The sequence below is a fragment of the Hemitrygon akajei genome, chromosome 23 (assembly GCF_048418815.1).
Source record: "Hemitrygon akajei chromosome 23, sHemAka1.3, whole genome shotgun sequence".
In the NCBI taxonomy this organism is placed as follows: domain Eukaryota; kingdom Metazoa; phylum Chordata; class Chondrichthyes; order Myliobatiformes; family Dasyatidae; genus Hemitrygon; species Hemitrygon akajei.
In genome coordinates, this window is record NC_133146.1 from 33,930,113 (window position 1) to 33,940,725 (window position 10,613).

Genomic DNA, 10,613 nt, shown 5'->3' on the forward strand with positions numbered 1-10,613 from the left:
ACAGGAGCAGTCAGCAGAGGGGTGTGTCCAGACAGGTATACATAGTTTACCACAGACATATATGTACTTTGAACTTTGAACTCTCTACATCAGGCTCCTTGAGTGTAACTACCATTTGCTATTTTAATACCAAAGTGTGTTTTGCAAGATCACACATGGAAATACTACAAATGGAGGAGCTGGGGGAGGTGAACAAACAGGTCTTTTCCATGGCCAGATGATCTGACATGCAAACTCTGAACAGGAAGTGAAAACAAATCAAAAGTCAACTGAATAAAATTTTTACACTGGCATGGAAGATGAAGGGTCTCAGCCCGAAACATCAAGTTTATTCCCCATAGCTGCTGCCTGACCTGCTGAGTCAGCAGTTTATATGGTTACTCTGGATTTCCAGCATCTGCACAACCTCTTGTGTTTGGAATAGCAAAGGGAGTCTGTTGAATGTTTAGTAGTTCCCAAGTAGTCAATCCAGGCATGATGGATTGAAATTCCTCCTCTCTTGCATTAAGAAATGGGATTAAGGTTGGGGGATAATTTGGCCAAAAGTGTTCCAAGTTCAAAGTAAATTAATCATCAAAAATTGTGTGCAGTGTTTCACCAAGTACTACCCTGAGATTCATTTTCTTGCAGGCATTCTCAGTAGAGTAAGTAAATAGAATAGGATTAATAAACACTTACACACAAAGAAAGATTGACAAGCAGCCAATTTGCTAAAGTAGACAAATTGTGCAAATTCTAAATGGAAACAAATAATTATAATAATAAATAATTAAGTAAATAAATAATACTGAGAACATGAGTTGTAGAGTCCTTGAAAGTGAGTCCATAGTTTGTGTTCAATGATCAATGATGTGGTGAGTGAAGATGTTCATGCTGGTTCAAGAGTTTGAAGAGTAATAACTGTTGCTGAACTTGATGGTATGGGAGTTAAGGCTCCTGTGCCTCCTTTCTGATGGCAGCCGTGAGAAGATGGCATGTCCTGGGTGGGGGGAGTCCTTGATGATGGATTCTGCTTTCTCCTGTTAGCACTCTTTGTAGATGTGCTCAGTGGTGGGGAGGATTTTTCCTGTGATGAACTGGGCTGTATCTACCCCTTCCACTTTGGACAAAGAAATACAGTAGAATCAACAAAAAACTACGCAGCAACAAACACTGATGTAACATCCTGGTTATGATTTTAACTGCTATGCTGTAGGTATTTCATTTCAGCAGTTCTGTAAGAACTATCTGTTCTGCTTTCAGGTTGTTTAGGTTTGAGCTGAGATAAAAGGCTTGTTGTTCAACTTAGGAATGAGGTGTCACCCGATCAGGATGGTAGAATTCGGAGAAGGTCTTTGTTGGCGGGAGCTGGAGGAGTTGCTATCGCTGTTGCACAAGGTGCTTTGTGCAGATGAATGGCTTTGAGCAGGAAGGACAAATAGTCCCGTGGGGAGAGCCCGTTTTTTTCAAGAAGGATTTTGAGCGACCTTCAGAAGGTGATGTATGCTTTCATGCAGAACGAGTATCCAACACGTGAGTTACAGACAAGTTCAAGATTTGAGCTCCACCATGCATATGTGGCTGTTTAAGTATAATGTGCCCATTTGTTTTTTTCCCCTTTCCTTTAATAACTGTTTGCTTAAGTTTACATTTTTTAAATACACTTCTGATTAATTGTATGCAGTGCCCGATGTTATTTCTTGCTGGCAGGCGATTTCCAGGGGCAGTAAATCACACAGCATACACACAAACCGGGGTTTCGATGGGCGAGAAATCCCAATCACACGGATTTGGTGGGACTGAAGTCGTATATGCTGTAGACGTAGAAAGCGCGAGAGAGGTGGGTTTCTCGCCGCGGAATCCAGAGGCTGTTAGTGAGGGGCTAACGAGTCGCATTTCCAGAGACGCCCAGTTAGAGGGGTTTCACTGACAAACAACCGATGTGCAAAAGAAGACAAACTGTGCAATAAACATGTAAGTAATACTGAAGACATGAGTCATAGCGTCCGTGAAAGTGAGCCCATAGATTGTGTTGGGTGATCAGTTCAGTATTGTGGTGAGTGAAGTTATTCATGCTGGTTCAGGAGCCTGATGGCTGAATGATAATAACTGTTCCTGAACCTCAAGAATAAATAATTTATATGGTATCATAAATCAGCTTCCACTTTAAAGTAATTAATTCTGTCCTTATTTTTAGTGGAATAGAATGACAAATTTTAATCTCCACATACAGTATATAATGTAAGTTACCCTAGCATACGGCATTTGCCCAAACAACTTGTTGATGGTCAATATGGGGACAAAACAAAATCACAGTTAATGTAACAGTATGGTGCTGTTACAATATTATATGATCAGGACCTTGGGGCAAATTGGATAAAAATAGAAACTGATGGAAATACTGAACAGTTTATACCAATATCTGTGGGAGAAGAAATTTGATTTTTATTGTTAAATTTACTGCTAATTCTCTTCTAATAATTCTCCTGAAAGGGTACCTCTGTCTCTTTTCCCTGAGATGTGGCCTGACCTGCTGAATATTTCCAACAATTTGTTTTTTTATTTTGGATTTACAGCATCTGCTGTTTCGTTTTTGACTTTCAGATACAGTCGGTCCAACAATGATGGAGCATAAGCATGAGAGGTAGGACAAGCTGTGTGTTTGATTCCATTGTTTAGGAATACACCAATAGTCAGCAGAAGATAAGGGTTAAAGTAGGCTACCACAGAGATAATTAATGTCCATTTTTTCTCAGCGGTTCTTTTCTGTAAGGAACGTTGGAAGTGGAGTAGACCATTGGTCTATGAACTAACTCCATATCTGCCTCTTTCCCATAGCACTTCTCACCCTTGGCGAATGGAATCCTACTGACCTGACATATAAAACCAAATGCGAAGGAGAGGAGAGTTCCTCCATTATGTCTGTCCGGGTTTGTTTCCAAGCATCACTCCTGAAAGGCCTAGGTCTAATTTCTGTACTGTCCACCATTGTCCAATTGAGAGAGATAAGAAGAAACTATTTCTGCTGTACTTTATCTAAATAATTCCCCAAATCCTTCAAGTCATCTGTTAGCTTTCTAATTCCAGGATCCAGATGAGGCTGAACTCAGTCAGGTTGGTGGAGCAACATCTCAGATTCTGTCTGGCTTGAACATCAATTTGTCTAACTTCTTGTAATTACTACCCCCTCCTCCTTGTCTCTCATTCCATTCTCCAGCCAGGTTATCCTCTCAACACTTTTCTTTACCTGCCTATCACTGCCCTCTAGATCCCTTCCTCCTCTCCTTTCCTACTATCATCCACTCTCTATTAGATTTCTTCTTCTTTAATCCTTTACCTCTTCCACCTATCATCTCCTAACTTCTTGCTTCATCCATCCACCTTTCCATTCAACTGGCCACTTAAAGTCTGCAAGCCTGTATTCCGTCACCTCCCCCCTCGCATCACCCACTCCCCTCCCTGCATTCTCCCCCCCTCACATCGCCCCTCTCTCCTTGCATCGCTCCCTACCTCCTCGCATCACCCCCCCCCCCCCACCTAGCAATTTTGGCTTCTGCACTTTCCATTCCCGTACTGATAAAGGGTGTCAGCCCAAAATGTTCACTGTTTATTCAACTCCACAGTTACTGCCTGCCTTGCTGCATTCCTCTAGATTTTTGTGTGTATCACCAGGGACTAGATCCCTGGCTTCTCTTAGAATCATAGAAGCATAAAGCACTACAGCACAGAATCAGCCTATCTTGTCCAATTGACCTGCACTTGGTCCGTAGTTCTCCATATCCTTCCCATCCATGTACATCTCCACATTTCTCTCGAGCATTGCAATAGAACTCCCATCCACCACTTCCACTGGCAATTCATTCCACCCTCATAGCACCACCTGACTGAAGAAGTTTAACCCCAGATTTCATTTAAATATTTCACCTTTCATCCTTCACCTATGAACTCTAATTCTACTTTTGCCCAACCTCATTTGAAAGAGCCTGCTTGCATTTACCATATCTATACCCCTCATAATTTTGTACTGCATATCTCTCTCAGGTCTCCCCCCATTCTCCTACACTCTAGGGAATAAAGTCCTAACCTATTCAACCTTTCCCTGTAACTCAGGTTCTTAAGCCTCAGCAACATCCTTGTAAAATTTCTCTGTATTCTTCCAACCTTATTGATATCTTTCCTATAGGTAGGAGGCCAGACCAGGTCTCACCAACGTCTTATACAACTTCAACAAAACAACCCAACTCCTGTACTCAATACTTTGATTTATAAAGGCCAAGGTGCCAAGAACTTCCTTTACGAATGATCTACCTGTGATGCCACTTCAAAGAATTATGGATCTGCATTCCCAGATTCCTTTGTCCTACCATACTCCACAGTGCCCTGCTATTCATTGTGTATTTCCTAAGCAATAAATATGAACAATGTTCCTTTTAATATTTTTTAAGCTGTGTCAATCAACCATTCCTCTGAGCAGGAATTTTACACAGCCTGATAACTGCGTGGCACTTTAACTGTTTTTCTTTTGCAATACACACATTGTGAATATTTAGAATGAAAACTGAAAAATCACAAAACATTTGATTTTATTTGTTAATTGGAGGATATAATGAAATACAGTACAACAAAGAAAATTCTTCACATTTCGTAAACTTTTTCTTGTCTGTCTTTATTACAAATCCATTGTCTATAAAGACTATCTAGGTTAATTTCACGAGATGAAAAATACGGCTTAATCCTCACTAGATCACTTTAGTCTGTTTCTGGATTTACATTTGATTGAATTCATAACACTGAATCCATGTTGGCTGTCAGCACTTGAAGCTTAAAATGTTCCAACACTTTCAACAAGAATTGACAGTTCTTCAAATTCTTCATTTCTAAACCCGTAGTTCAACTTATCAGTGAACGTCTTAATTCAAACAGTCTTAACTTTCTCAGAAACAACACACTTGCGATCACAGTATTGCTGTGTTATTTTTGAGGCAATGCTTTGGTGGTATATAAAATAAAAATTCCAGGGGCACGGCAACAAAGGCTATGTGCACAGGAGCTTTGCAGTTAGTGTGTGGCCATGCACCCGCACAGATTAGAGGGAACAGTGCCCACCAACTGCTGGAGGAACTCAGTAATTCAAGCAGCACAAGCATAAAAAAATCTACAAATGCTGGAAATCTGAAGCAACCCACATAAAATGCTAGAGGAACTCAGCAGGGTAGGCAGCCTCTATGGAGATGAATAAACAGTTGATGTTTAGGGCTGAGTCCCTTCATCAGGACTGGAAAGAAAGGAGGGAAAAACAGAGTAAGAAGGTAGGAGGAAGGCAAGGAGTATAACCTATGGGTGATAAATGAAGGGAAAGGGGGAGAGTATGTGTGAGGGGGGAAGAGGTAAGATGTGTATTCCTACACTGCTTTGTCTTTCCAAAATTCAACACCTCAAACACGTCTGCATTAAATTCCATCTGCCATTTTGCAGCAAACGTGAGGAAATCTGCAGACGCTGGAAATTCAAGCAACACACACAAAATGCTGGTGGAACGCACTAGGCCAGGCAGCATCTATAAGGAGAAGCACTGTTGACGTTTTGGGCCGAAACATCGACAGTGCTTCTCCCTATAGATGCTGCTTGGCCTGGTGTGTTCCACCAGCATTTTGTGTGTATTGCCATTTTGCAGCCTATTTTTACAGCTGGTTCAGATCTCTGTTGTCTCTCTTAAAGTATCTTATGCAGTTCAGATGTTTTTTTGGTAAATCTCCAGCAAATAACTTCAAAGGTGAACATATGCTTCCTGTGTTTTGCCTGGAACTGTTTAAGACCTTTATGTGTGGTTTACCTGCGAGGTTATATAACTATTCTCATGTGGTCAAGTCCTCTGGGTATAACACCTAATCATGTTATGGGTTGCCATGACACTTTAAGGATCTGTCTTCCTGCTAGCATTCTCCAGTGGATCTATTGAGATTAAGAAAAGATTTTCTCTTGATCAAAAGCAAACTTCTGTAACGCCCCCCCCCCCCCCCACCACAGATGTTGGCAATCTTGAAAAACACACACAAAATGCCTGAGGAACTCAGCAAGCCAGGCAGTATCTGTGCAGCAGAATAAACAGTGGGCATTTGGAGTTGAGGCACTTCTTCATGAGTTGAAAGGGTTTTCCAGTCAAGATGGTGCCAGCAAACAATGAGATTTATGGATTGGACTGTAGTTCATATTGGCTTCTTTCAGTTCAACATTCTTTTTTGTTTCTCACCCATTCCTCCTTGTCATGGATAGCCGGGCTGGGGGTTTGAGTGATCTGTTAGTTTTTGTGCGAGGGAGGGGCTTGTGAGTTTTTATTTCTTTTCCTTCTCGTGCAGGTGGGTTTGATGTCTCTCTTTCAACCACTATGGTTTTCTGCATCCTATGGCTATCTGGAAAAGACAAATTTCAGAGTTGTATTCTGTATACATACTTTGATAATAAAATGAACCTTTGAAAGAAAGGAGTCAGGAGCTTGAATAAGAAGGTGGGGGAGGGGAGGGGTGCAAACTGGCAGGTGAGTGGAATAGTGGTTAGGTGGGGAAGTGGCGACTAGGTGAGGGGAATAGTGGTTAGGTGGGGAAGTGGAGACCAGGTGAGGGGAATAGTGGTTAGGTGGGGAAGTGCCGACTAGGTGAGGGGAATAGTGGTTAGGTGGGGAAGTGGCGACTAGGTGAGGGGAATAGTGGTTAGGTGGGGAAGTGGAGTGCTGGAAGTATTCAGCTTGTTACACAGTTTCTTTAGTTCAAAGTTCGAAGTAAATTTATTATTGAAGTACATATACGTCACCACATACAGACCTGAGATTCATTTTCTTGTGAGCATACTCAAGAAATCCATAATAGAATAATGACTATAATAGAATCAATGAAAGACTGCACCAACCTGGACATTCAACCAGCGTGCAAAAGTCAACAAGCTATGCGAATACAAAAAGGAAGAAATAATAATAATAAATAAACACTAAAAAGTGAGGACAAGAGATGAAGTGTCTTTGAAAGTGAGTCCATAAGTTGTGGGAGCATGTCAATGATGGGACAAGTAAAGTCGAGCAAAGTTACTTATACTTTTTTGTTCAAAAGCCTGATGGTTAAGGGGTAACTACTGTTCCTGAACCTGATGGTTTGAGCCCCGATGCTCCTGTACCATTTTCCTGATGGCAGCAGCGAGAAGACAGCATGTTCTGGGTGGTGGGGTTCCTGATGATGGATGCTGCTTTCCTGTGACTGGCTCATGGACCTCTGTGTTCCTCCTCCTGAAGCCAATAATCAGCTCCTTGGTTTTACTGACATTGAGTGAGGGGCTATTGTCATGGCACCACTCAGCCCAGTTCCAATCTCCTTCGTATATTCTGATTTGTCACCATCTTTGATTTGGCCTACGACAGTAGTGTGCCAGCAAGGTATTGGAGTAGTGCTTGGCCGCACTGTCGTAAGTGAGTGGAGCAGGGGGCTAAGCACACAGCTCTGTAGTGCACCTGTGCTGATTGAGATTGTGGACGAGATGTAGTTGCCAATCTGAACTGCAAGTGAGGAAATTGAGGATCTAATTGCATGAGAAGATATTGGGACCAAGGTCTTGAAGATTATTGGTCAGTTTTGTGGAGATGATGGTATTGAATGCTCTGCGGTCAATAAATGTGTGTGTCTTTTCTGTCCAGATGTTCCAGGGTTGAGTGAAGAGCCAATGAGATGGCATCTGCTGTGGACCTGTTGCTCTTGTAGGCAAGCTGGAACAGGCAGGAGTTGATATGCTTCATCAACAGCCTCTTAAAACTCTTCAGCGCTTTGGATGTAAGTGCTACTGAACAATAATCATTCAGGCATGTAGAGGGAGTAATGGTATTATTTTTTCCAGAATAATGGCCTTTCTCCAGACTTCTGAGAGAGTATCATCAATATGAAATTTTAACTTTGTTTCCCCAATCATCCATCATCACCTCATTCCTCATAGCCACCATCTATTGCTATTGTAGCGATACCCTGTTTTACTTCAGATTAAGTCCTTAAACCAAGATGTTTTTGCACTCTTAGGTGTTCATATTGAATCCCTAGTACTAACTAATGAAATGCAGGTGGTTTTTCCCATTTCTCAGCGATCATTTATTCCACAACCAATCTCACTAAACAGAAAATTATTTGGTTAGTTTGTGGGATCTTGCCATGTACATCTGACTGTTTACATTTATATTAATATATTTCGTTAGTTTGTTATTGTTTGATGCTAATGACTGTTAATATATTTCAAATAAGTTGATTGGTATGAAATCCTCTGAAAGAAAGACCCTATGTATGTCCATTTCTGGTACATATTCTGTTTTAACACTATCAGAAGCAAGCTGTGGTCACTGTTAGTTTGTTGTCCCTGTGCTGCCTTGTCATGTAGAAGATTGCTTTAAGTAGGAATTACCAGTTAATTATATTTTATGTAGCCGACATACTGTGTACTCTATTAGTCTAATGCTTACTTTGGAATAGGAACTATGATATATTTACTATTCCAATGATCAGACGTATCATATCACTACTTCAACTATTTACTCTCAATTATGAGTGATAATCATTGCAAATAATTACATCATTCAAATAATGTGTAAGCTTTCTTCAGCAGAAGTTCTAATTATTGAGGATGAATGTGTTTCACTACTGATTCCAAAGCTTTGCAGATAAATTCTTTGGGGTTTTTGGCCTAATTCTTTCCCCCATAGCTCTGCAAATCTTCCCTTTCAATGATGTATTCAAACATCTTTACAATGGTAATCTGGTGTTGATGCACTTTCAAGCAGTACGTTCTGTATTTTGATATATAAAAACATTTATTTATCTTTAAAGAGAACATTGTTACATCTCAGTATCACTATTAGAAATTTAAACTAATGCCACATCTGACAAATTTAGATTTGATTGTAGCCTCTTGCCTCTCATCCCTTGCAGTTACAATCATTGGTGTCTGTATAAAAAGCAGTCCAGCAGATTCTAAAGATGCAATCAACCTCTGAGTAAGGCAGCAGACTTTAATTTCATGGTTGTGCATTATTGCAGAATATCTCATCCCTTCAGCAAGTCACACATTTAAATAATAATGATTAAATAACTTGTTTCCAAAATGCCACCTTCCACCTGCATTAATTTACACTTTTTCCAAATCATTGCTTATATAGCCCATGAAAATCACTGAATTATTTTCCAAGCATATACACCTTTGAAGTATAATATCTAAAGAATTTGTGCGCAGAATTACAAGTAAAAGGTGCGCTTATAGAGTTATAGAATTGTATAGTACAGAAGCAGACCATTCAGCCCATGACATCATTGCTAACCCTTTTGCCCATCTATACTAATTCCATTTGCCTGCATCTAGTCCATTTCCTTCTATGCTTTGCCTTTTAAGTGCCTGTCTGATTGTGAGCGTATCTGACTCTGCCACCTCACCTGGCCACAAGTTCCAGCTATCAGCCATTCTCCATATGAAAAAATACTTTGCCATTAAAATTCCTTTAAAAGTCTTACTTCTCAGATTAAATCTGTACCCTCTAGTTTTTGATACCTCATAAAGATTTTGACTATCTACCAACTTATGCCCCTTGTAAATTTATGTACCTCCATCAAATCACCCCTCAACCTCATTTACTCCGGGGAAAATAAACCCAGCCTATGCAATCTCTCCCCTATAACTAAAATCCACCAATCAACGTATCATCTCGGTCAATCTGCTCTACATTCTCTTCAGCACAAATTCATCAACCCTATTGTGTAGCAACCCGAGCTACATATGATATTCTATGTACAATCTAACCAGAGTTTCATAAAATTGCAACATAACATACCATCTTTTGTATCCTATCTTCTGTACGATGAAGGCAAACTTGCCATATGCCATCTTCAACATCCTATCTACCTCTCAGGGAAATATACATTTGAATCCGAAGGTCCTTCTGTTCATCAGCATTCCTTCGTCAGCCCTACCATTTATTGTATATGTGCTACCCATATCTGACTTACCAAAATACCCAGTCTCCTACTAACTGAGATTAAATTTCTTCCTCTCAATTTTCCATCTAATCTACATCCTTCTGTGGCCTTGGGCAACCTTCCTCATGATCCATGTCATCACTAACTTTCCTGTCAAGCATAAACTTACAAATTACACATCCTGCGTTCACATCCAGGACATTAATATACTGTGTACCACAATTAATAAGAGTCCCAACACTGGGATTTCCTGTGGTACGCCACTTGTGACTGTCTTCCAAACAGAAAAGGAGCTTCCTGCTACAACCCTGCCTTGCATCACCAACCAGATTTTGAATCAAGTCATCCAGCTCAAATTCCAAGTTCGAAGTACTGTAAATGTATTATCAAAATACGTATATGGAACCCTATTGAGGTTCAGTTTCTTGCAGGTATTCACAGTAGAAAGAAGATATACCATGCATCTTAACTTTCTGGGAAAGCTACAATGAAAAGCCTTGTCAAATGCCTCACTAAAGTCCAGAAAGAAAATGTACTGCCCTGCCTTCAACAATACTCTTAGTTACCTCCTCAAAAATCTCAATTTCTTGCATATATTTTGTAAAAATTAGTGGAAAGACAGAGGATTGGGAAGCTTTTAAAAAC